Source organism: Rutidosis leptorrhynchoides, chromosome 6, assembly GCF_046630445.1.
Source record: "Rutidosis leptorrhynchoides isolate AG116_Rl617_1_P2 chromosome 6, CSIRO_AGI_Rlap_v1, whole genome shotgun sequence".
NCBI classification, from domain to species: Eukaryota; Viridiplantae; Streptophyta; class Magnoliopsida; order Asterales; family Asteraceae; genus Rutidosis; species Rutidosis leptorrhynchoides.
Genome location: NC_092338.1, coordinates 313042078 through 313069948, shown reverse-complemented (window position 1 = coordinate 313069948; position 27871 = coordinate 313042078). Strand labels below are relative to the sequence as shown.

The window sequence follows — 27871 nt, the reverse complement described above, 5'->3', positions numbered from 1 at the left end:
CTATTTGAGATTAGATCTTTCAAGAATTTAGCATATCTAGGCATTCCTGAAATCACATCAATGAAAGGAAGATTTACATTTATCTGTTTAAACATATCCAAGAATTTGGATTGCTCGGCTTCAAGTTTCTCTTTCTTCATTTTACTCGGGTAAAGAAGTGGTGGTTGGTATGGTTTAACATAAGGTTTAGCCTTAACTGTGCTATCTTCATTAACCTTTTCAACTACCGGTTCTTTTTCCTTATCTTGATCAGGTTGTGGTTCTTGTGGAGTAGGAATAGTTTCATCAGAAGTTACAGGTATTTCAGGTGGTTTAAGTGTTGTACCACTTCTTGTGGTAATAGCTTTAGCTGTTTCATTTCGGGGGTTAGCATTTGTATCACTAGGTAGACTTCCCGGTTTTCTTTCACCTATTAACCTTGCTAGGTTACTTACTTCTTGTTCCAGATTTTGAATAGAAGCTTGTTGATTTCTAAATGCTTGAGCATTTTGTTCATTAGTTTGTTTCTGAGATGTGAAAAACTGTGTTTGAGTTTCAACTAGCTTCGTCATCATATCTTCTAAATTCGGCTTTTTATCATCGGTTCGTTGTGGTGGTTTGTTTTGAAAATTAGGTCTTTACTGATTGTAATTATTATTGGATACTTGTTGATTGCTAGGACCTTGTTGGTTGTTGTATGGAATATTTCGGTTATAATTCTGGTTTTGATTGTAAATTGGTCTTGGCGGTTGATAATTATTCTGATAATTATTTCCAGGCCTTTGGTTTATGTATGAAATATTCTCTCTTTGTTCCATTGTTAATTCAATACTTAGACAATCTTTTGTCAAATGTGGTCCTCCACACTGCTCACAACTAATTCGTATTGAGTGAATATCTTTAGTCATCTTTTCCATTCGTCTCTCGACAGCATCTATCTTTGCGGAAATGGAATCTAAGTCATGGCTAGAATCGGCTCTAGCTGCTTTAGATGATCTAACGATATCTTTTTCTTGGTGCCACTCATGTGAGTGGGAAGCAGTGTTATCAATAATTTTGTAAGCATCAGTTTCGGTTTTCTTCATAATAGAACCACCAGCTGCTATATCTATGTCTTTCCTTGTAGTGATGTCGCATCCTTGGTAGAATATTTGTACTATTTGACAGGTGTCTAAACCATGTTGCGGACATCCTCTTAATAACTTTCCATATCTAGTCCACGCCTCATATAGAGTTTCATTTGGTTTCTGTGTAAACGTAACAATTTCTGCTTGAAGTCTTACGGCTTTAGATGCCGGAAAAAATTGTTTAAGAAATTTTTCAACTAAAACGTCCCATGTATCGATCGCCCCTTTAGGTAACGATTCCAACCAATCTTTGGCTTCTCCCTTTAAAGTCCAGGGAAATAACATGAGATATATCTGTTCATCCTCCACTTCTCGGATTTTAAATAGTGTGCAGATCCTATTAAAGGTACGTAAATATTTATTTGGATCTTCCTTCGGCGCACCACTAAATTGGCATTGATTAGTCACCATGTGTAGAATTTGTCCTTTGATTTCATAATCTGGCGCATTAATGTCCGGATGAGTAATTGCGTGACCTTGGCCAGTGCGTTTAGCTCTCATTCGGTCTTCCATACTTAAAGGTTCCAGATTCTCCATAATTGAATTTGTTGAATCAGAATCACTAGAGGATTCTGATTTAATGGTTCGTTCCTCAACAATCTCTGTTTGAATGATTGGTGGTTCCGGAGGAAAGTTTAGTGGTTCAGGATCTACGAATCGTTCCTGAATATTCTCCGGATTCTCAATTGTGAGGTCGGGTTCAAAAAATGGATTATCGAAAATTTGAACTGGAGTACTTGGTCGACTGGATGACGATTCTAAAGAAAAATCAACGGCGGTAATATTTGCTAAATGTCTTGATCTAGTTACAGGTGGTGAACGTACAAAAGGTGGTGAACGTCTTGCTCGGTGCATTCACTGAATATCCTATTAGTTTTTAAAAGGAAAGAAAAATTATAATAAGTTATCCAATCAATAGACTTTTCTGATTTTGCCCACGTTTCGAATAGCCAAAAGATGCAGATGAGGGGCAGGATTCGTTTGGTCTCAATATAATTGAGGACTGTTTGGCTCTAATAACCCGGCCCATGTACAAATCCAACTATTACTACGAACCAGAAAATTTTGATGTCTATTAATTTAACCACTTAAAATAAATTTTCGTAATTTTAAGAAAATTAGATAAGAAGTAGAATAAAAATCTATGTCCTAAAACTAGAATATCGAGAAATAAGAAAGAAAAAGAGTTCGTCGAAAAAGGTCGAAAAAGAAAAATGGTTGAAAAATAAAAGGTGACGGAAAAATAAAAGAAACTTATAAAACTTAAAAACAATTGACTAACCTAACCTTATTACTACAACTAACTTAAAATTATAATCGCAAATTGAGATTATTAATTGGAATGATAATTGATACATAGGTAAAAGGTGTCTAAAAATATTAAAGCTTACAGGAAAAACTAAATCCCAAATGGAAATAACTTAAAAAGAAACTAAAACTTAAAAAGGCGTCGCAAAATTCTAAAGTACCTAAATCTTAGTCTAAAGAAAAAGCACTTAAGGAATTCTACGACAAAGCCTAAAAATCTAGAAGTAAAAATAACTATGGCAAAAACTAAGTTTAAAACTAAATATGAGCTAAAAATACAAATATTACGCTAAAACAATTAAAAAAAGACAAAATATAAAAATATACAAAAAGTTGTAAAAAGTACAAATTTTATAAAAATATTATTTTTATATTATTTATTTAATAAAACTACTAATTTTATAATTTAATTAAACTAATTTAACTAAATAAAACAAATTAAATAAAAAGAAATTTTAAAATAAAACTTAATTATAATAATAATAGATAATTAGGGTTTATAATAATAATAATTAATAAATACCCGTAATTAATGCTGAATTAGGGTTCTGTCGCGTGTCAGAAAAGCTCCGCGAGTTGCGGTATTTAAAGCAGCAAACCTCGCGAGTCGCGGGGTTCAAAAATTTAACTCGGGTGCAGTTCAAAATTTGACGTTTTTTTTTCTTTTATGTTTTCTAATTTTCTGTTTTTATATAAATAAAAGATATTTAAATAAAACTTATATTTTTATAAACTAAAATAAAAATAAAGAAACTTATAAAACTTTTAACAAACTCTTAAAAATATATAAATTTTTGTTTTTCTTTTTATATTTTCGAATATTTAAAACGTACTTTTATAAAAACGAATTTTAATAAAAGTAAACTAAAAATCTTTTTTTTTTTATATTAGCGTTGCGCTTCCGGCTTTTAAGCGTTTTCCCGGCAGCGGCGCCAAAAATACTTGATGTTTTAGCAGAGTAGTATATAAAATAGCTTATATTTTTACAGGAAAAAAAAAACTATTAAATACGATACATTTTTACACAAGATATTTATTTAATTATAGAATGGATATACTTAAACCTTGCTACAACACTTATAGGCAGTGTACCTAATCGTACAGTAGTGTAGTTTTTAGTAAGTCCGGTTCGTTCCACAGGGAATCTTTTTAAACAAAGCTTAACGCTATATTAGTTTACTTTTATAAAAATACAAATATATATATAAGTAATATTATTATTATAAAGGGGGTTTTTACCGTTTAATGACCGGTTTGTCGATTTTAAAACTTTAGTCGCAGTTAAAACCAAATGTAAAATAATAAATATAAATACAAGACTTAAATTAAAGCGTAAAGTAAATAACGATAATGAAATTGTGAATAATAAAAGTGCGATAAAATAAACTTGCGATAATTAAAAAGTACGATAATTAAAAGTGCAATTAAATAAAATAACAATAAAAATGCGATAATTAGAAGTGCAATTAAATATAAAATAAAGGAAATTAAATATGAAATAAAAGAATTATGCTTATTTAAACTTCCGTAATCATGATGTTTGACGTGTTGATTTTAGTTTTATGCCCATGGGTTAATTGTCCTTTGTCCTGGATTATTTAATATGTCCATACGGATTTGTCCATAATAGTCCATCAGTCATAAATATAAAGAGCGAAAGCCTTCGTCAAATTATTCTTATTCCCGAAGTCAAATATTCCAACTAATTGGAGATTCGAATTGTAACAAGGTTTTAATACTTTGTTTAACGAATACACTAGGTTATCGACTGCATGTAAACCAAGGTTTTACTACTTTGTTAACAATTACACCAATTACCCTTGAATGTAATTCACCCCTGTTTCAACAAGTCTATTAACTATTAATCCAGTTCCGTGTCTGGTAAAATGAATAATTATTGGTATTTATAGATATCCCGCCCACCGTACCCAGTCAAGCGTATGTGGTTATATATAAATACGTCAAATTATAAGTTTGTATATTAAATTAACAAGGTATTGTTTAGTTAATATAAAACCCATTAATAGCCCATAGTCTAATTTCCACAAGTGTCGTTCTTTTGTCCAAACCCCAATTATGGTACAAAGCCCAATTACCCAATTTTAGTAATTAGCCCAACATCATGATTACTTCGGATTAAATAAGCATAATAATAACTTAGCTACGAGACATTAAATTAAAAAGGTTGAACATAACTTACAATGATTAAAAATAGCGTAGCGTTACACGGACAGAATTTCGACTTACACCCTTACAATATTCGCTAACATATCCTTATTATTAGGATTTAAAATTAAAATTAAAATTAAAATATAAATTATAAATATATATTACGTATATATTGAGAGAAGAATGAAAAAAAAGATGATTTTTGCGATCAGAATTCGTTTGCTTTTATAGGGATTTTCAGAGTTTGGGGCTCCGCGACTCGCGGCCCTTTTGGCCTTCAAACTCCGCGAGTCGCGGAGTTTGCTTTCACAGCTCACACAAGTTTGGCTCTTTGTTTACCGACGGTTTTATAAATAAATATAATATATTAAATAATTATAAGAATTATTTAAATATTATATTATATTTATGTGCATAGTTGACTTGTAATTTTTAGTCCGTTGCGTCGAGCGTTGAGAGTTGACTCTGGTCCCGGTTCCGGATTTTCGAACGTCCTTGCGTACAATTTAATATTTTGTACTTTGCGTTTTGAATCTTGTACTCTTGTAATTTCGAGACGTTTCTTATCAATAATTGGAATCTCTTTGATTGTATTTTGTACTTTTGAGCTTTTTGGTCGTTTGCGACTTCAATTCGTCGAATCTGTCTTTTGTCTTCACCTTTTATTATTTAAACGAATATCACTTGTAAATAGAACAATTGCAACTAAAAGCTTGTCTTTCTTGAGGAATAATGCTATGAAATATATGTTCGTTTTTAGCATTATCAAGGACCATGTTGTGTGATTAGTGATTGCGATAGCTGTGTTTCGCTCACGTGTTGTTACGGGTGTGACAATAGTCGATTTTGGACACCTTAGGATTAGCGTTGCCATAGTCGTTTTGGGCGCTTTTGGTTTTAGTCGTTGCTTATGATGTTAGGATAGTGGCGTATTGGTTGTATTGCGCACTACAAAGGATGTTTAGTGGTAAGAGTAATCCGTGAGGATTCATGTGGTTCGATCTTCAACGTTCGGATTGTTGACTTTAGGTTGAGACTTGGTCACTTTTAGCGTTGTCCGTGGTAAAGGTACGCTAAGGAATTTATATCTCGGTACGAAGTTAGTTGAGTTTTTCCCGATATGGGAAATTGAGCAGGTTTTAGTGCTCGGATTGTGGTTTTGATAAATCACGGTTGACGATTTTAGTTGTTAAAAGTGATCCATTGGGAAGAATTGTCTAGGAAAGTTCGTATTGGGACTTGAGTGAGGATTGTTGAGTAGGTCCGGATTGGTTAAGTGGAGAAGATCACGAGGACGTGATCGAGTTTAAGTGGGGGAGAGTTGTAAGACCCAAATATTTATTGTACATAATGTATTTATGGTGTACGATGCGTGTATGAAGTTTACGTGTTGCTTGCTCGAACGCTGAAGGAAACTGGACGTTGTGTGAAGTGACAAGGTGTGTACGTATCCTTTCAATCTCAAATAAAGTTTGTGTTGATGTTCCAAAGCCTTACCATTACCAAAGCCTTACCATTGGAAAGGAAATCTTATCACGTGTCCAACGATATTTGATTCATCGAAAACGGAGCTACGGTCAAAAAGTTATGGCCAAAACAAGAAATTGAAAACTGACCTGAAGGTTGGAGCGGCGCTCCACCTTTCGGCGCGGCGCGCCGAACCCGTCTGATGCAATTTTCAGCCTTTTTAAAAGGTCTAAATGAGGGGTACTTTGGTCTTTTCACTTGGGGTCAGTTTGGGGTCATCAAAACTGATCCATTGATCAGTTTGGATCCCATCTCACTCATCAAACACTCCCATCCTCAAACCCTAGAGTGAGATTGAGTTCTAGTGAGAGAGAACTCCATTTGGAGAAGAAGGAGGTTGTTTCGGGTCAAACCTCAAGCATTAAAGTTGTTCTACTCATCAACGGCATCATTTTGGCGGTATTGGTAAGTTCTAACTCCGAATTTCATTGTTGATTTTGCTATTCAAAGTTAGGGTTTGAACTTGATTTGTTGATAAACCCATTTAGACTCTTGAAGTGGGTTTAGTGATGCTAGTAATCGGGTTTATTGTTAGTGTTGGTGGATTTTGGGTTGGTGAACAAATTGGCCTTGATTAGGACTTGTAATTGGGTTTAATCACTAGGTTTAGTGATTATGGAAGTGTTGGAACACTTTTATGTGTGTTGGTTGACTAATTTTGACTTTGGGTCAAAATTAGGGTTTGGTGATGATTATGACCCAATTGTCGAATTAATAAGGTTTATAAACTTAAAATGGATTAGGTTGAAGCATAGAACCGAGTTAAATATGTTTTGGTGTCAAAACTTGCTAATGGTGTGATATTGACTTCTTATGGGTCAAATTAGGGTTTAAGTGTCATATTGGGCAAGATAGGTTTTTAACACCTATGATTGGGTTCGATTGGCATATTAGGACCATTCTCACTTGTATTAGTGATTATTGGTTAGCTTGGGCGCGGTTTGTGCTTGGAAGTGCATTTGGGTCAAAATGGCACTAGTTGTCAATTAATTTTGATTTGTAAATCCACCCTAATTGTGTTATTGTATTTATGATAAATGGAATAGGTACATTCCATCGGCGATTACGGATTTTGGTTTGGCATCCATCAAGACTTCAAGGTGAGTGTTAATATCCTTTGTGCATATGTATGTGTAGGATGTGTGCGGGTCGGGTGAAGTGATTCTCGACTATAGAGCTCACTTCACATATAGGTGGCTTTGATGGACTTGTGTATGGGTCCAATTGGCACGGTTGTGCGTTTTGGTTGACCACCTTGGATGAGGTGCACACTTTATGTGTACGTTATCACATGGGCGTGTGATGTGGATTATATAACCCCAATGGCGAAGGGTTGATATTGTGAGTGGGATAAATATGCGTTCATGTTTATGGCGTATTTGTTTGTGGATGTAATGGTATGAACCATGTGCCGGTAGTACCATAACATGTATGTGACAGAAGTAATTGATGTGAACCACGTGCCGATAGCATCGAGTGTGAACCACGTGCCGGTAGCACTATAAAATAATTGATGTGAACCACGTGCTGGTAGCATCGAGTGTGAACCACGTGCCGGTAGCACTATAAAATAATCGAGTGTGAATCACGTGCCGGTAGCATCGAGTGTGAACCACGTGCCGGTAGCACTATAAAATAATTGATGTGAACCACGTGCCGGTAGCATCGAGTGTGAACCACGTGCCGGTAGCACTATAAACGAGTGAGACTCAAATACGTATGGTGTGAACCACGTGCCGGTAGCACCATAGTGTTATGGTTAATCTTGGGTGTTTTTACGCAATGTTATATATGTATATGTTATACATATAATGTTGTATTGTCGTAATGTAGCTAATCTTATGAGTGTAGCTTATTGGCATTGTTCACATCGTTGCTTGTGAACTTACTATATTGTTGATGTTGTTAGCTTGTGCTTAGTGAACGTGCGGTATGCTAGGTTTAGCTTGCCTTATATTTGGACGCTCCGGTATGCGTTAATTGATTATTATTGTGGCGTGTCCATTTTATGCATATATATGTATTTAGTATATTATCACTCACTAAGCGTTAGCTTACCCTCTCGTTGTTGACTTTTTATATAGATTGCATGGATGCGGAGGCTCGGGTAAGCGGGGACTAGTGGACTTGCGTAGTTGCTTTAGAAGGCTTGCTTTTGGATTGATTAGGATTGGGTAGCGTATCCCCAATAGCCATGCTCGGCCTTTATTTTGTATTACAAATCATGTGGTTGAAAACTTGTATTTTCGTACGAAAGTCGTAAAACGGCCAATGTGGGCCCGGTCTTCGTAAGACTAATTTTATTAATGGAACGTTTTAGTTCTACATATATTAATGTATGGTTAAAAGCGTTTTGTCTAAATACGTCGGGAAGTGGTCAAACATATTCGCATTTCGTGACTTTTTGGACAGGCCACTTTGGCGCGCCGCTCGGCCATATGGCGCGCCGCGCCATATGCTGTTCCAGCAAAAAAAAAATTTATCCGCGTTATTGGTTGGTTAACGGGTTGGGTTGTTACATGTACACCTCACAAACAAGTCATTCCTTTTAAAGCTGGCGGTTGTACTAAAGCAGTTCAAATTCTCTGACTGGGCTTGTCAAGGCCCATAGATCTATCTTTAGGATTCGCGTCAATTTGGGGGTCTGTTCCCAAATTCTTAGATTACCAGACTATAAAAGGGTGATATCCGGTGTATTCGTAACTCAATCGTAGAATGTTTTTAAGTACTTGTGTCTATTTCGTCAAACATTTATAAAAGTAGCGCATGTATTCTCAGTCCCAAAAATATATATTGCAAAAGCATTTAAAAGTGAGTAATGAAACTCACAATACTGTATTTTATAGTAAAAATACATATGACGACACTGAACAAATGTAGGGTTGGCCTCGGATTCACGAACCTATATTATTTGTATATTTATTAATACACACAATCGTAATCGGACAATATATATATATATATATATATATATATATATATATATATATATATATATATATATATATATATATATATATATATATATATATATAAATTTATTAGTTATATCTTATTTTTATATTAAATATATATATATATACATATATATATATATATATATACATATATATATATACATATATATATATATACATATATATACATATATATATATATATATATATATATATACATATACATACATATATATATATATACATATATATATATATATATACATATATATATATATATGATAGTGCTCCAAATGAACATATATTTAGTAGTAATATCCTCCTAATATGTAAATTATTTAGTTGTAATTGTCCTATTTTAAGTTGTAATCGTTTATATTAAATAAGTGCGAAGACAAAAGGCGAAAACGATGATTTGAAGACGCAAATGACCAAAAAGCTCAAATGTACAAGATACAATCCAAGTGGTTCAATTTATTGATAAGAAACGTCTAAAAATGACAAAAGTACAAGTTGCGGAACGCAAAGTACAAGATATTAAATTATACGAAAGGACGTTCGAAAATCTGGAACCGGGACATGAGTCAACTCTCAACGCGCGACGCAACGGAGCAAAAATTACAAGTCAACTATGCACATAAATAAAATATAATATTTAAATAATTCTTAAAATTATTTATATATTATATTATTATTTAATTACGTCGACAAGCTAAGATCCAAAAAATTGTGAGCTGAAAAATCAAACTCCACGACTCGCGGAGTTTGAAGGCCAAAAACTCCACGACTCGCGGAGTTTGAAAAATCAGAAATCCCTATAAAAGGCCATGCATTCTGCCGAGTATAGATATAATAAAAATAATAATAATAATACTCTGTAATAAATAAATAAATAAATATATATATAATATATATAGTATAGGCTAGTTTTATATTAGATTAGTTCGGGTTATGTAAAGGTTATTTTACGGGTTTTAAAGTCGGAGCTCTGTCCGTGTAACACTACGCGATAAATAATCAATGTAAGCTATGTTCTCCTTTTTAAATTAATGTCTCGTACTTAAGTTATTATTATGCTTATTTGAGCCAAAGTAATCATGATGTTGGACTAAATATTAAAGACGGGGTAATTGGGCTTTGTACCTTAATTGGGGTTTGGACAAAAGAACGACACTTGTGGAAATTAGACTATGGGCTATTAATGGGCTTTATATATGTTTAACTAAATGATAGTTTGTTAATTTTAATATAAAGATTTACAATTGGACGTCCCTATAAATAACCATATACACTCGATCGGACACGATGGGCGGGATATTTATATGTACAAATAATCGTTCATTTAACCGGACACGGGAATAGATTAATAGTCTATGGAATTATTAAAACAGGGGTGAAATTATGTACAAGGACACTTGACATAATTGATAACAAAGTATTAAAACCTTGGGTTACACGCAGTCGATATCCCCGTGTAATTATTAAACAAAGTATTAAAACTTTGTTACAGTTTAAGTCCCCAATTAGTTGGAATATTTGACTTCGGGTATAAGGATAATTTGACGAAGACACTCGCACTTTAAATTTATGACCGATGGACTGTTATGGACAAAAACCAGACGGACATATTAAATAATCCAGGACAAAGGACAATTAACCCATGGGCATAAAATTAAAATCAACACGTCAACCATCATGGTTACGGAAGTTTAAATAAGCATAATATATTTTATTTCATATTTCATCGTACTTTTATTCACTCGCTATTTTATTTAACGTCATTTATTTATTGTCATTTATTTTTTGCTACTTTAATTATCGTCATTTATATTTTGCATTAGGTTTTAATTGTAACTTAAAATATAAAATCGACAAACCAGTCATTAAACGGTAAACCCCCTTTTATATATTATCAATATAATATATTTTGTACAAATATAATTGTTTAAAAATATAGTGTGCAATAAGCCCGCTCCCTGTGGAACGAACCGGACTTACTAAAAACTATACTACTCTACGATTAGGTACACTGCCTATAGTGTTGTAGCAAGGTTTAGGTATATCCATTTTGTAAATAAATAATTAAAACTTGTGTAATATTTCGTCGTATTTCGTATTTAAATTAATACTATTTCGTTCACCCCGCTGCACACATCAAGTTTTTGGCGCCGCTGCCGGGGAACTTGGCGAAACGCTAGATTTTTAATTTATTTTTGTATAAATATATTTATATATCATTTTAGAAAAACAATATAAAATTTATAAAAATAAAAAAAAACCGAAAATGCAAACTCCACGACTCGCGGAGTTTGCAGGCTTAAAACTCAACGACTCGCGGAGCCACCCTGACAGACGCACCCAGAACCCTAATTTGGCATTTATTACGAGTATAATTTAATTATTATTATTAAAACTTAATTAGGTTTATATTTAATATTAATATTTAGTTTTAGTTTTTAAATTAATTTGTATTTTGTATTTTAATTAGTTTTATTATAAATAAAAATTATTACTTTTATAAAATAATAAAGATAAAAATAATATTTTTATAAAAATTGTACTTTTTACAACTTTAAGTTTATTTTTATTATTTTTTTTGTTTATTTTTATTTGTTTTTAGCATAATATTTGTATTTTTATTGTTCGTAGCTAGTTTTAAATTTAGTATTTTGCCGTAGCTTATTTTTATTTCTAGATTTTTAGGCTTTGCCGTAAAATCCCTTAAGTACTTTTTCTTTAGATTAAGATTTAGGCGCTTTAGAATTTTACGACGCCGTTTTAAATTTTAGTGCCTTTTAAGTTATTGCCGTTTTGGATATAGAATTCCTTTAAGCTTTAATACCTTTAGGCGTAACTTTTTAGATTTAATTTTTAGGCTTTTAAGTTTCGACGTTTTTCTTTCTTATTTTTATTTTTCGACGTTTTTCGACGTTTTTCGACGCGCACTCTTTTTCTTTCTTATTTCTCGACACGCTAGTTTTTAGGACTTAGAAATTTTCTCTACTTCTTCTCTAATAATTCCAAACGAAAAATTATTTTAAGTGGTTAAATTGATAGACATCCAAATTTTCTGCTTCGTAGTAATAGTTGGATTTGTTAGTGGTTGAGTTGTGAGCTTCCGATTTAAAGGGTTCTGGCTCCCTGCTGCATCTATTGGCTATTCTAAACGTGGGCAAAAGCAGAAAAGTCTATTAATTTGATAACTTATATAATTTTTATATTTATAACTAATAGGATAATTAAAATTTGGTAATAAGCGCATTATGAAAAGTCTCGAAGATATTTTGGAAACTCTTTACGACATACGAAATCAATACTCTCAACCGAGTGTTGATGACAATTCGTTCGGTCAATCTTGGATCACGAATGACGAAACAATAACTGGTTGTGAAATCTGTGGAGATTATCACTCAACATGGGAATGTTATTATTACGTTCCTATAGAAAATTACGCACCCACGGAACCTGAATGGAATGATTATGAAGAATACAATTCAAATTGGGATTATTCCCAAGAATATTTTCAAACTCAACAACCAGTAGACGAGGAAAATTACGTGTCTGAAAATTTATTAGACAATATGAAAATCAAACTCGAAGAACTCAATGCTCAAAATGAACAAATGAGAGAGTTTGTAAACCGGCAAGCTGAAACTCTATCAGACTACACACCTGTTGATCTGAGGAGTATTGTACAAGAAAATCTCATATCATCGAATTTTGATGAATTCGAGAGCTCCGAAATCACCAACTATCCCGATGATACTTTTTATTCAGTCTTACCAATTTCACAACATAATGACACATTAGCCTCTACTGACGAAATCATCAATCCATCAATGGATGATGAAGAAGAAGTAAGGGTGACAAATTGGTACTCTTGGGAAAATGATAACGTTGAAAATTTTACCCCCGAGGCCAAACCGAACTTCACCATTACACAACCTTCCAACCCAATATTCTCAATAGACGAGTCATCTACCGAAAATGAACTACGAGCTGTAATAGATAATGACACCTCGGATTTCACCCAATTGGGTAATAGAGGTGAAAACTTTGATCCCGAGAATAAACGGAAGGAAATGTTAGGAATTGTCCACCCTATAGAAATATGTATGTCGGTGTATATCGATCCATTTGACCAAGAACCAGAAAAGAGACATATCCATTTACTAAAAGCTACACTTAAAAAAGAATTAAGTAGTGACGATCGGGTGGGTCTAAATTTTAAACCCATTGATATAATATATACCACCCGAGATGTAAATAACTGGATCACTATTTTAATTCTTGAAACTTATTCTACCGACTTCACATGTCGTCAGCTAAGTGTGGGGAAGTTTAACCCCACTTAACGTTAAATTAGGGGTTCGGGTTAGTGCATAACTCGTTAATAAAAATGCATGATTAGGGTAAAAGACACTTTTTCAAATATTAGTAAACAGTTCAGAAAAGCAGCCGTTTTTGAAAAAAAGCATGTGTGATAAAACAAGAAGGAATGAACGATGAGGCGCGCCATCTATCATTCGACGAGCTTTGTAATTACAAACTGGGTATTTTCAATCACTTTTCTACACTAATCACCCTCATGAATTTATAATTAGAGTCTGATTTCATGCAAATGAGGGCATTGCATGATCTCAAGTGTGGGGAAGGGTTATAAATTCTTTCGGGTTTACACTTGGTTTTATTTGCCAAATTTTGTGAAAATTTGAAAAATTTTCAACTAAATGAATTCAAAATCATGTTTATACATATTTATGAACGATGAAAACTAGGTGTTAATACCGAAATTATCGTTACCTCGGAAAGGACATAAATTGAGAAACACCCTAAAACGATTGAATTCATTTAAAATGGAATAAAGGAGAATAAAAAGGCAAAGAAAGAAACTAAGTGTGGGGAGAATGTACCAAGCTATTCAATTAAAAACTATCTATCACATGTTTCTGTAAAGTTATTGCAGGTACTTTTGTTTTGGACGATTTTAATCAGTTTTACCCGATTTACTGTAATACTTTTGAAAGAACGATGGATCTACACAATGAATCAATTCCATCATTAAAAGGAAGTACAGTCTTCTGAAAAAGACACGCGCTTCTTGATTTAGGTCAAGAAGTTGTCGTCCAGACCAGCTGTAGGTTGACGAAAAATCTAGAAAAGTCATCTCTAAAATCAGCAGGAAATCCACGGACCTCAGCATCAAACAGGGTCGCCAAGTGGTCAGATTTATCCTAACCATGAGAAAGATTTATCTCGTACAATGGGGGCACCGTGCAAATTAGCTTGATAAGACTAATGAATCAGATCCCCAGAAAGGATAATCTCCTTAAAGATTAAAAATCAGCTTTTAAGCCTGATATTACTCAATCCTTGAGATTGACCTTAAAGATTGAGAATTACAAACTCATGGAATTCAATGATATCTAAACTCGAGCTTGAACGAGAAAATATTTTGATCAAAATTAAAACCGATTTGTTTTCTGAAAACCTATTTTCAATGCGTTCATTACCATTGAACGTAAAATCCTAGGAATTCACCTGAAATTCATTAGGTCACCTGAACCAAATCGGGTGTCAACCGTAAGAACGGTGGTTGCATAGCATGGTTAAAGACAGGACCTTGTGCCAGACCGAAAAATTATAAGGGTGAGCTTTACTATTGCTCCTACAAAGGATAGTAATTGCGTCCGACACGTTATATACCATAATTAAAAGCATGTCAGGGGACATTGCCTTAACAGTTGCTTGTTCAACGCTTTCCTTTACAACCGGACGGTAGTTTACCGAAAGGTAATATACGGAGCAAGTATACTGGACGTGTTGCTTTCCTAATACAAGGTTAGCAAGTGGGTGACACAAAATCATAATTTTTGAGCTAAAATTTTCAAATCTGAAACCCATAAAACCCACAAAAACATTTTGCAAACACCGGTGAAGGGTTATTCCAGAAAACTTATCTAGGATAAAAGCTAGAATGAATTTTTAAAAGATCAAATGTTTTCATAAAGATCTAATTTCCTAAAGGATCTAAATTTTTATAGTCATGTGGGACTGTAAACCACATCATTACTACCATTGTTCATACCGCCATCTCAAAATTACTAATGTATAAAGTGTGAAGAATAAAGAAGTGATTCGTGTGATGTATTATATTTCAAGTTCTGTATTGCTTGAGGACAAGCAACGTTCAAGTGTGAGGATATTTGATAGTGCTCCAAATGAACATATATTTAGTAGCAATATCCTCCCAATATGTAAATTATTTAGTTGTAATTGTCCTATTTTAAGTTGTAATCGTTTATATTAAATAAGTGCGAAGACAAAAGGCGAAAACGACGATTTGAAGACGCAAATGACCAAAAAGCTCAAATGTACAAGATACAATCCAAGTGGTTCAATTTATTGATAAGAAACGTCTAAAAATGACAAAAGTACAAGTTGCGGAACGCAAAGTACAAGATATTAAATTATACGAAAGGACGTTCGAAAATCTGGAACCGGAACATGAGTCAACTCTCAACGCGCGACGCAACGGTGCAAAAATTACAAGTCAACTATGCACATAAATAAAATATAATATTTAAATAATTCTTAAAATTATTTATATATTATATTATTATTTAATTACGTCGACAAGCTAAGATCCAAAAAATTGTGAGCTGAAAAATCAAACTCCACGACTCGCGGAGTTTGAAGGCCAAAAACTCCACGACTCGCGGAGTTTGAAAAATCAGAAATCCCTATAAAAGGCCATGCATTCTGCCGAGTATAGATATAATAAAAATAATAATAATAATACTCTGTAATAAATAAATAAATATATATATATATATATATAATATATATAGTATAGGGTAGTTTTATATTAGATTAGTTCGGGTTATGTAAAGGTTATTTTACGGGTTTTAAAGTCGGAGCTCTGTCCGTGTAACACTACGCGATAAATAATCAATGTAAGCTATGTTCTCCTTTTTAAATTAATGTCTCGTACTTAAGTTATTATTATGCTTATTTGAGCCAAAGTAATCATGATGTTGGACTAAATATTAAAGACGGGGTAATTGGGCTTTGTACCTTAATTGGGGTTTGGACAAAAGAACGACACTTGTGGAAATTAGACTATGGGCTATTAATGGGCTTTATATTTGTTTAACTAAATGATAGTTTGTTAATTTTAATATAAAGATTTACAATTGGACGTCCCTATAAATAACCATATACACTCGATCGGACAAGATGGGCGGGATATTTATATGTACAAATAATCGTTCATTTAACCGGACACGGGAATAGATTAATAGTCTATGAAATTATTAAAACAGGGGTGAAATTATGTACAAGGACACTTGGTATAATTGATAACAAAGTATTAAAACCTTGGGTTACACGCAGTCGATATCCCGGTGTAATTATTAAACAAAGTATTAAAACCTTGTTACAGTTTAAGTCCCCAATTAGTTGGAATATTTGACTTCGGGTATAAGGATAATTTGACGAGGACACTCGCACTTTAAATTTATGACCGATGGACGGTTATGGACAAAAACCAGACGGACATATTAAATAATCCAGGACAAAGGACAATTAACCCATGGGCATAAAATTAAAATCAACACGTCAACCATCATGGTTACGGAAGTTTAAATAAGCATAATATATTTTATTTCATATTTCATCGTACTTTTATTTACTCGCTATTTTATTTAACGTCATTTATTTATTGTCATTTAGTTTTTGCTACTTTAATTATCGTCATTTATATTTTGCATTAGGTTTTAATTTAACTTAAAATATAAAATCGACAAACCAGTCATTAAACGGTAAACCCCCTTTTATATATTATCAATATAATATATTTTGTACAAATATAATTGTTTAAAAATATAGTGTGCAATAAGCCCGCTCCCTGTGGAACGAACCGGACTTACTAAAACTATACTACTCTACGATTAGGTACACTGCCTATAGTGTTGTAGCAAGGTTTAGGTATATCCATTTTGTAAATAAATAATTAAAACTTGTGTAATATTTCGTCGTATTTCGTATTTAAATTAATACTATTTCGTACACCCCGCTGCACACATCAATATATGTTTCATATATTCATTTCGTATATAAAAATATTAATTCTGTTAATAATGATAATAATTATAACACTTGATATTACTAATAAAGGTAATAATATTAATAATTATATTAATGATAATAATAATGATATTTATAATAATAACTGTAAAATATTAATTTTACTGTTAATAATATTTATGATAATGATTTTAGTAATTATATAATAATAGTACTCATAATAATATTAATGATTTGATAACATTATTAATAGTAATAATACATAATGATAATACTAATAATTATAAAATGATACAAGTACTAATATTAATGAAAATAATAATAATTTGTATCATTCTCATAATGATAATAATAATAATCATAATCATGTAGATAATAGTAATACTTATATTGATAATACTAATAATTATAAGATTTTAATAAAACTACATTTATTGATATTGATATAGATAACAATAATAATAATATTAATGAATATATGGTAACAATACTCTTAATCATAATCATAGTAATAATAATAATACTTATACTATTAATATAACTAAGTTAATGATAATAATTAGAATAATGATAATAATTACATTTAATAATTATACTAGTTAATAATAATAATAACAATAATAATAATAATAATAATAATAATAATAATAATAATAATAATAATAATAATAATAATAATAATAATTGATAGTGCTCCAAAGGAACATATATTTAGTCGCAATATCATCCCAAAATGTAAAGTTTTTAGTTGTAATTATTCTATTTTTAAGTTGTAACCGTTTAAATAAATAAATGTGAAGACAAAGCACGAAGATTAAAGAATTGAAGAAAAAGTGCCACTAAAGCCTGAAAAGTGCCACTAAAGCCATAGTGCACGCAAAAGTGCCACTAAAAGTGAGTTAAAGACTTGCGCGGATTTTGGGAGTTAAGGAAAATAATTTTTTGTGCAAATTACAAATTGCAAAACGCAAAGTACAAGATATTAAATTGTATTAAAAGGCGTTCAAAAATCCGGAACCGGGACCAGAGTCAACTCTCAACGCTTGACGCAACGGACTAAAAATTACAAGTCAACTATGCACATAAATATAATATAATATAATATAATATATAAATAATTCTTAAAATTATATATATATTATATTTATTTATTAAAACCGTCGGCAAATAAAAAAACAAAAGCATGTGAGTTGGAAAAGCAATCGCATGGCCTGGAAGTGCAAAATCCATGCGGTAGCATGGTGAACAGTATCAGCTCAGGTCCTATAAAGTTCATGTGTTTTGGCCGAATTTTTACACATCTTTCTCTACTCTCTATCTCACGTAATATATATATATATATATATATATATATATATATATATATATATATATATATATATATATATATATATATTTATATTATAATTTTAATTTTAATTTTAATATAATAATAATAAGGTTATGTTAGCGAATGTTGTAAGGGTGTAAGTCGAAATTCTGTCCGTGTAATGCTACGCAATTTTTAATCATTGTAAGTTATGTTCAACCTTTTTAAATTAATGTCTCGTAGCTAAGTTATTATTATGCTTATTTAAGCCGAAGTAATCGTGATGTTGGGCTAAATATTAAAAATTGGGTAATTGGGCTTTGTACCATAATTGGGGTTTGGATAAAAGAACGACACTTGTGGAAATTAAACTATGGGTTATTAATGGGCTTTATATTTGTTTAATTAAATGATAGTTTGTTAATTTAATATAAAGATTTACAATTGGACGTACCTATAAATAACCATATACACTCGATCGAACACGATGGGCGGGATATTTATAAGTACCAATAATCATTCATTTAACCGGACACGAGAATGGATTAATAGTTAATGGACTTATTAAAACAGGGGTGAATTATATACAAGGACACTTGGTGTAATTATAGTTTAAGTCCCCAATTAGTTGGAATATTTGACTTCGGATATAAGGATAATTTGACGAGGACACTCGCACTTTATATTTATGACTGATGGACTGTTATGGACAAAAACCAGACGGACATATTGAATAATCCAGGACAAAGGACAATTAACCCATGGTAATAAACTAAAATCAACACGTCAAACATCATGATTACGAAAGTTTAAATAAGCATAATTCCTTTATTTCATATTTAATTGCACTTTTAATTATCGCACTTTTATTTACTGTCATTTTATTTAAATGCACTTTTAATTATCGCAATTTTATTTATCGTCATTTTATTTATCGCATTTTTATTTATCACAATTTCATTATCGTTATTTACTTTACGCTTAAAATTAAGTTATATTTATTTTTAATATTTTACATTAGGTTTTAACTACGACTTAAGTTTTAAAATCGACAAAGCGGTCATTAAACGGTAAAAACCCCCTTTTTATAATAATACTACTACTTATATATATTTATATTTTTACAAATATAGTTTTTAAAAATATAGCGTTAAACTTGGCTAAGATCCCTGTGGAACGAACCGGACTTACTAAAAACTACACTACTATACGATTAGATACACTGCCTATGTGTTGTAGCAAGGTTTAGGTATATCCACTCTATAAATAAATAAATAACTTGTGTAAAATTGTATCGTATTTAATAGTATTTTGTAGTAAAATTACAACTATTTTGTACCCCTTCGCTTTAACATCAAGTATTTTTGGCGCCGCTGCCGGGGACTGCTTAAACGCCGGAAGCGAAACGCTATATATATAAAAAAAAGATTTTTACTAAGTTTTAATTTCTTTTTGTAAAAATACGTTTTAAATATTAAAAATACAAAAAGAAAAAAAGAAAAAAAAACAAAATATATATATTTTTAAGAGTTGTTCAAAATATAAAAAATTTAAAAAGTTTGTATTTTCTTTTAGTTACAAAAACTAATAGGTAGTTTTTTTTTGTAAAAATATAAGTTTTTATTTATTTTATTTAAATACTTTATATATTTATAAAACAGAAAAAGAAAAAATATATATATAAAAGAATACGTCCCGACACTGTAGCACCCCATCTAAACAGACCTGGAAACCCAAGCCATGCGACCGCATGAAAATCCTACAGACAATCCATGCGATCGCATGGACTCATTTGACATCCCCGGTACCTTAGTCAATGAATTAGGGTTACGTTTTTATTATTATTATTATTATTATTATTATTATTATTATTATTATTATTATTATTAATTATAATTAGGGTTAATTATTATATTATTTTGTATTAGTTTTAGTTAATTTATATTTTTAAGTATAATTAGTTTTATTAGATATATTTACTTAATACTTTTATAAAATAAATATAAAAATAATATTTTTATAAAAATAAGTAATTTTATCACTTTTTATATCTTTTTATATTTCGTATCATTTTTATCGTTTAAGCGTAATTTTATAATTTTTCGCTCGTACTTAGTTTTAAATATAGTATTTGCCATAGTTATTTATATTTCTAGATTTTTAGGATTTACCGTAAAATCCATTTAGTGCTTTTTCTTTAGACTAAGATTTAGGTGCTTTAGAATTTTGCGACACCGTTTTATGATTTTAGTACTTTTTAAGTTATTGCCGTTTTGGATATAGAATTCCTTTTAAGCTTTAATACCTTTAGACTTAAGTTTTAATTTTTAGTTTTTAGAATTCTAAGTTTTGACGCTTTATTTTCTTATTTTTATTTTTCGACTGTTTGTTTTTCGACATTTGTTTTTTTTCGACGCGCTCTTTTTCTTTCTTATTTCTCGACGCTCTAGTTTTTAGGACATAGAATTTTCTATTTCTTCTCTAAAATTTCAACGAAAAATTATTTTAAGCGGTTAAATTGATAGACATCCAAAATTTTCTGGTTCGTAGTAATAGTTGGATTTGTTAGTGGCGAGTTGTGGGCTTCCGATTTAAAGGGTCCTGGCTACCTGCTGCATCTATTGGCTATTCGAAACATGGTCAAAATCAGAAAAGTCTATTAATTTGATAACTTATATAATTTTTATTTTTATAACTAATAGGATATTCAGTGAATGCACCGAGCAAAACGTTCACCACCTTTCATACGTTCACCACCTGTAACTCGATCAAGACATCTAGCCAACATTGTCGCCGTTGATTTTTCTTTAGAATCGTCATCTAGTCGACCAAGTACTCCAATTCAAATTTTCGATAATCCATTTTTTGAACCCGACCTCACAATTGAGAATCCGGAGGATATTCAAGGACAATTCCAAGATCCTGAAACACTAATCATTCCTCCTGAACCACAAACCGTTAAATCAGAATCCTTTAGTGATTCAAATTCAACAAATTCAATTATGGAAGTAACGAAACCTCTAAGTATGGAAGACCGAATGAGAGCCACACGCACTGGCCAAGGTCAAGCCATTATTAAGCCAGATATTAATGCGCCAGATTATGAAATCAAAGGACAAATCCTACACATGGTAACTAATCAATGCCAATATAGTGGTATGCCAAAAGAAGATCCAAACGAACATCTTCGAACCTTTAATAGGATCTGTACTCTATTCAAAATCAGAGAAGTTGAGGATGAACAGATCTATCTCATGTTATTTCCCTGGACTTTAAAGGGAGAAGCCAAAGATTGGTTAGAATCGTTACCTGAAGGGGCGATTGATACATGGGATGTTTTAGTTGAAAAATTTCTTAAACAATTCTTTCTGGCATCTAAAGCTGTGAGACTTCAAGGAGAAATTGTTACGTTCACACAAAAGCCAAATGAAACATTATATGAAGCGTGGACAAGATTTAGAAAGTTGTTGAGAGGATGTCCGCAGCACGGTTTAGACACTTATCAAATAGTACAAATATTCTACCAAGGATGCGACGTTGCTACACGAAAAGACATCGACATAACAGCTGATGGTTCCATTATGAAGAAAACCGCAACGGAAGCTTACAAAATTATTGATAACATAGCCTCCCACTCGCATGAGTGGCATCAGGAAAAAGATATTTTTCGTTCATCTAAAGTGGCTAGAGCCGATTCTAGCCATGACATTGATTCCGTTTCCTCAAAAATAGATGCTTTCGAGAGACGAATGGAAAAGATGAATAAAGATATTCACGCAATACGAATCAATTGTGAGCAATGGGGTGGACCACACTTAACGAAAGATTGTCACATTGAGCAAACGATGGAACAACGTGAGAATGTTTCCTACATGAACCAAAGGCCGGGAAATAATTATCAAAATAATTATCAACCGCCAAGGCCAAACTTCAATCGAAATCAAAACATTCTTTACAATCCAAATGGGCCAAACAATAACTCGTATAACCAACAAGGTCAAAATAACCAACCAACTCAAAACAACACTTTCAATCAACAAAGACCTGGCTTATATAAACCACTACAACACCGAAGAGAAAAGGCCAAATCTAGAAGAAATGATGGTAAAGCTAATGGAATCTCAAACACAATTTATTACATCTCAAACCCAAACGAATGAGAGGTTTGATCAGTCACTAAGAACTCAACAAGCTTCCATTTTGAATCTAGAAAAATACGTAGTACTCTTGCTAGCATGATGAGTGAGAGGGAACAAGGAAAGCTACCGAGTAATACTGAAGTAAATCCTCAGAATGAGAATGTTAATATGGTTTCAACGAATTCTGAAAAACCAGCACAAGAAGATGGGGAGGTTTTAGATGTGAGTAACAATGAAGAAGTTACAACACCACCACCACCCGAGTATGTAAAGCCAGTGGTGGCACCATACAGACTACCCATCCTGTTTCCAAGAAAAGGAGTTGAGTATGAGCAAGTAATAGGTAATAAAGTTTGTGATACCTCTGGAAAGAATAAGAAGAATAAGAAAGTACAAGAAACAAAAACTGTAAAAATAAACCCGGTGAAGACAGTTTCACCAAAACCTCCACCAAGGTTGGGTGATCCGGGTGAATTTATTGTTCCTTGTCTACTTAGTGATTGTGTAATGTATGATGCACTAGCAGATTTAGGTGCAAGTGTGAGTGTTATGTCTCTTTCATTATATAATAGATTAGGAGTAGGTGAGTTAAGTCCAACAGAGATGAGTGTTCGACTCTTTGATCAAACCATTAGGCACCCAGTTGGAATTGCTGACAACCTACCCGTTCAAGTGGGTAATTTAACCTTTTTAGTCGAATTTATTGTCATTGACATAGAAGAGGACTCAAACATTCCTCTAATTTTACGTCGACCATTCTTAGCGTCCACCGGGGCGTTATTTGATGTAAGAGAGGGCATAATGACACTTAGTGATGGTGACAAATTGGTCACCTTTGTGATTCGGAAGTCTAAATCTCCACCAACCAAAACCGTTGAACCAACAAAAATGATTGGTAAGAACCATGTTATTTTACCAACTCCAACGGTAGTGCTTAACAATAATAAAACGCCTAAGTGTGGGGAAGATGAAGTAACACCTAATGATGACTGATAACAAAGAATCCCGTTGTTAATACGAAATTAAACGGCCCCGTTATTAATAGTTCAATGAAGAAACTTATTAAACGGATTCGCGATGCTAGAACCAAGGGGAACTTTAAGTTATGTAACCAGTTAGTATCCAATCTATCGCCTAAAGAAAAGGCAAAACTAGTTGAATTTGTGGATATTATACAGGAATCCGACCAATGGCTTAAAGCAAAAGTTACAGATATGCAATTTGATTATGGTCCAAGATAAATTGACAATGAAGTTAACCACAATTTCGACAACACAGTTACCTAAGTATGGGGAGATTCAAATGTTTTAAGAAAAAAATTAATGTCTAGAGTTAGTTGTTCTGTTCTCGTGTAGTTCCGAAAATGGAATTCGATTGGTCTTTTCCACTAGCAGACACTAAAGAACTAGTTTTCTCCCCTCATTCTGAATTTTTGTTTTGTAGGTTTTGTACGCATTTTTTAAGTTTAAGTTTTGTGTGAATTTAAAAACAAAATTTACTTTATTTTATTAAGTTTAAAAAATGATTTCTAAATTTCATCGTAAGTTGAAGACTAGGTCATGAAACCGAAATTGCTTTACCCGAGGGCGGGGCGACAAATTTTGTTATCATTATTTTTAATTTTATTGATCTAAAGTATACCAAAAAAAAATTAAAAAAAAAAACCCAAAAATCTTTGCTTTTAAAACAATCGCTTTAAAAACGACAAATTTTAAATTTTGTCGAGGGACGGACTAGGTAAACGTACCGAAACTACCTAAAGTAAAAGGAAACAAAATTTTTTAAAAAAATTTATTCATTTAAATTGTTTTAATAAATAAAGGTTTTATAAAAAAAATATATAATAAAAATATTATGTATGTTTGTAGTTTATCTTATGTATAAAACAGGGTAAAACATCGCACTTTCAAAGACTGACATTAAGTTCAGCAAAAGCTACTAATTTTGACGACAAGACGCAAAATATCAAATGTGATATAAAATAATATGTTTGCAAACTCGGTATTTTTAATCACTTTTCTACACTAATCACCCTCATGAATTTATAATTATAGTCTGATTTCATGCAAATGAGGGCATTGCATGATCTCAAGTGTGGGGAAGGGTTATAAATTCTCTCGGGTTTACACTTAGTTTAATTGCCAAATTTTGTGAAAATTTGAAAATTTTTCAACTAAATGAATTCAAAATCATGTTTATACATATTTATGAACGATAAAACTAGGTTATAATACCGAAATAATTGTTACCTCGGAAAGAACATAAATGGAGAAACAACCCAAAATGCTAGAATTCAGTTAAAATGGAATAGAAGAGAATAAAAAGGCAAAGAAAAAAATTTAATAAAAGCCAAGTGTGGAAAGAATTCACGAAGTTCTTTAAAACATATATCACATATTTTGTACAAGATTATTGCAGGTACTTTTGCTTTGGACTAAACTAATCAGTTTTACCCGAATTACTGTAATATATTTATAAGAAATATGGATCTGCACGATGAATCAATTCCATCATTAAAAGGAAGTAAAGTCTTCCGAAAAAGACACGCGCTTCTTGATTTAGGTCAAGAAGTTGTCGTCCAGACCAGCTGTAGGTTGATGAAAAAAACAGAAAAGTCATCTCTAAAATCAGCAGGAAATCCACGGACCTCAGCATCAAACAGGGTCGCCAAGTGGTCAGACTTATCCTAACCATGAGAGGATCTGTCTCGTAAAATGGGGAGGGTGCCATGCAAATTAGCTTGATAAGACTAATGAATCAGACCTCCAGAAATGGATAATCTCCTTAAAGATTAAAAATCAGCTTTTAAGCCTGATATTACTCAATCCTTGAGATTAACCTTAAAGATTGAGAATTACAAACTCATGGAATTCAATGATATCTAAACTCGAGCTTGAACGAGAAAATATTTTGATCAAATTAAAACCGATTTGTTTTCTAAAAACCTATTTTCAATGTGTTCATTACCATTGAACGTAAAATCCTAAGAATTCACCAGAATTCATTAGGTCACCTGAACCAAATCGGGTGTCAACCGTAAGAACGGTGGTTGCATAGCATGGTCGAAGACAGGACCTTGTGCCAGACCGAAAAAATTATAGGGTGATCTTTACTATTGCTCCTACAAAGGATAGTAATTGCATCTGACACGTTGTAGACCATGAACATCTGCATGTCAGTAGACATCGCTTTAACAGTTGCTTGTTCAACGCTTTCCTTTACAACCGGACGGTAGTTTACCGAAAGGTAATATACGGAGCAAGTATACTGGACGTGTTGCTTTCCTATACAAGGTTAGCAAGTGGGTGATACAAAACCATAAGTTTTGAGCTAAAATTTTCAAATCTGAAACCCACCACACCCACAAAAACATTTTGCAAACACCGGTGAAGGGTTATTCTGGAAAACTTATCTAGGGTAAAAGCTAGAATGAATTTTCAAAAGATCAAATGTTTTCATAAAGATCCAATTTCCTTAAGGATCTAAATTTTCATAGTCATGTGGGACTGTAAACCACATCGTTACTATCATTGTTTATACCGCCGTATCTAAATCACTAATGTATAAAGTGTGAAGAATAAAGAAGTGATTCGTGTGATTTAATTTCAAGTTCTGTATTGCTTGAGGACAAGCAACGCTCAAGTGTGGGGATATTTGATAGTGCTCTAAACGAACATATATTTAGTCGTAATATCATCCCATAATGTAAAGTTTTTAGTTGTAATTATTCTATTTTTAAGTTGTAATCGTTTAAATAAATAAATGTGAAGACAAAACACGAAGATTAAAGAATTGAAGAAAAAGTGCCACTAAAGCCTGAAAAGTGCCGCTAAAGCCATAGTGCACTCAAAAGTGCCACTAAAAGTGAGTTAAAGACTTGCGCGGATTTTGGGAGTTAAGGAAAATAATTTTTTGTGCAAATTACAAATTGCAAAACGCAAAGTACAAGATATTAAATTGTACAAAAAGGCGTTCGAAAATCCGGAACCGGGACTAGAGTCAACTCTCAACGCTCGACGCAAGGGACTAAAAATTACAAGTCAACTATGCACATAAATATAATATAATATATAAATAATTCTTAAAATTATATATATATATATATATATATATATATATATATATATATATATATATATTATATTTATTTATTAAAACCGTCGTCAAATAAAAAACAAAAGCATGTGAGCTGGAAAAGCAGGCCATGCGATCGCATGCCCTGGAAGTGCAAAATCCATGCGGTCGCATGGTGAACAGTATCAGCTCAGGTCCTATAAAGTTCGCGTGTTTTGGCCGAATTTTTACACATCTTTCTCTACTCTCTATCTCACGTAATATATATATATATATATATATATATATATATATATATATATATATATATATATATATATATATATATATATATATATATATATATATATATATATATATATATATATATATATATATATATATATATATATATATATATATATATATATATATTTATATTATAATTTTAATTTTAATTTTAATTTAATAATAATAAGGTTATGTTAGCGAATGTTGTAAGAGTGTAAGTCGAAATTCTGTCCGTGTAACGCTACACTATTTTTAATCATTGTAAGTTATTTTCAACCTTTTTAAATTAATGTCTCGTAGCTAAGTTATTATTATGCTTATTTAAGCCGAAGTAATCGTGATGTTGGGCTAAATATTAAAAATTGGGTAATTGGACTTTGTACCATAATTGGGGTTTGGACAAAAGCACGACACTTGTGGAAATTAGACTATGGGCTATTAATGGGCTTTATATTTGTTTAATTAAATGATAGTTTGTTAATTTAATAAAAATATTTATAATTGAACGTACCTATAAATAACCATATACACTCGATCGGACACGATGGGCGGGATATTTATAAGTACCAATAATCGTTCATTTAACCGGACATGGGAATGGATTAATAGTTAATGGACTTATTAAAACAGGGGTGAATTATATATACAAGGACACTTGGTGTAACTATAGTTTTAGTCCCCAATTAGTTGGAATATTTGACTTCGGATATAAGGATAATTTGACGAGGACACTCGCACTTTATATTTATGACTGATGGACTGTTATGGACAAAAACCAAACGGATATATTGAATAATCCAGGACAAAGGACAATTAACCCATGGTAATAAACTAAAATCAACACGTCAAACATCATGATTACGAAAGTTTAAATAAGAATAATTCCTTTATTTCATATTTAATTGCACTTTTAATTATCGCACT

At 31.9% G+C, this 27871-nt stretch overlaps 1 non-coding gene across 1 annotated transcript; it reads right to left on the bottom strand.

Annotated features, from left to right (window-relative positions):
• Positions 1–21850: 21850 nt before the first annotated feature.
• Positions 21851–21957, bottom strand: LOC139856240 (small nucleolar RNA R71). The gene has a single exon (XR_011761735.1). It is a non-coding gene; the product is annotated as a small nucleolar RNA R71 (small nucleolar RNA).
• Between the last annotated feature and the right edge of the window lie 5914 nt (positions 21958–27871).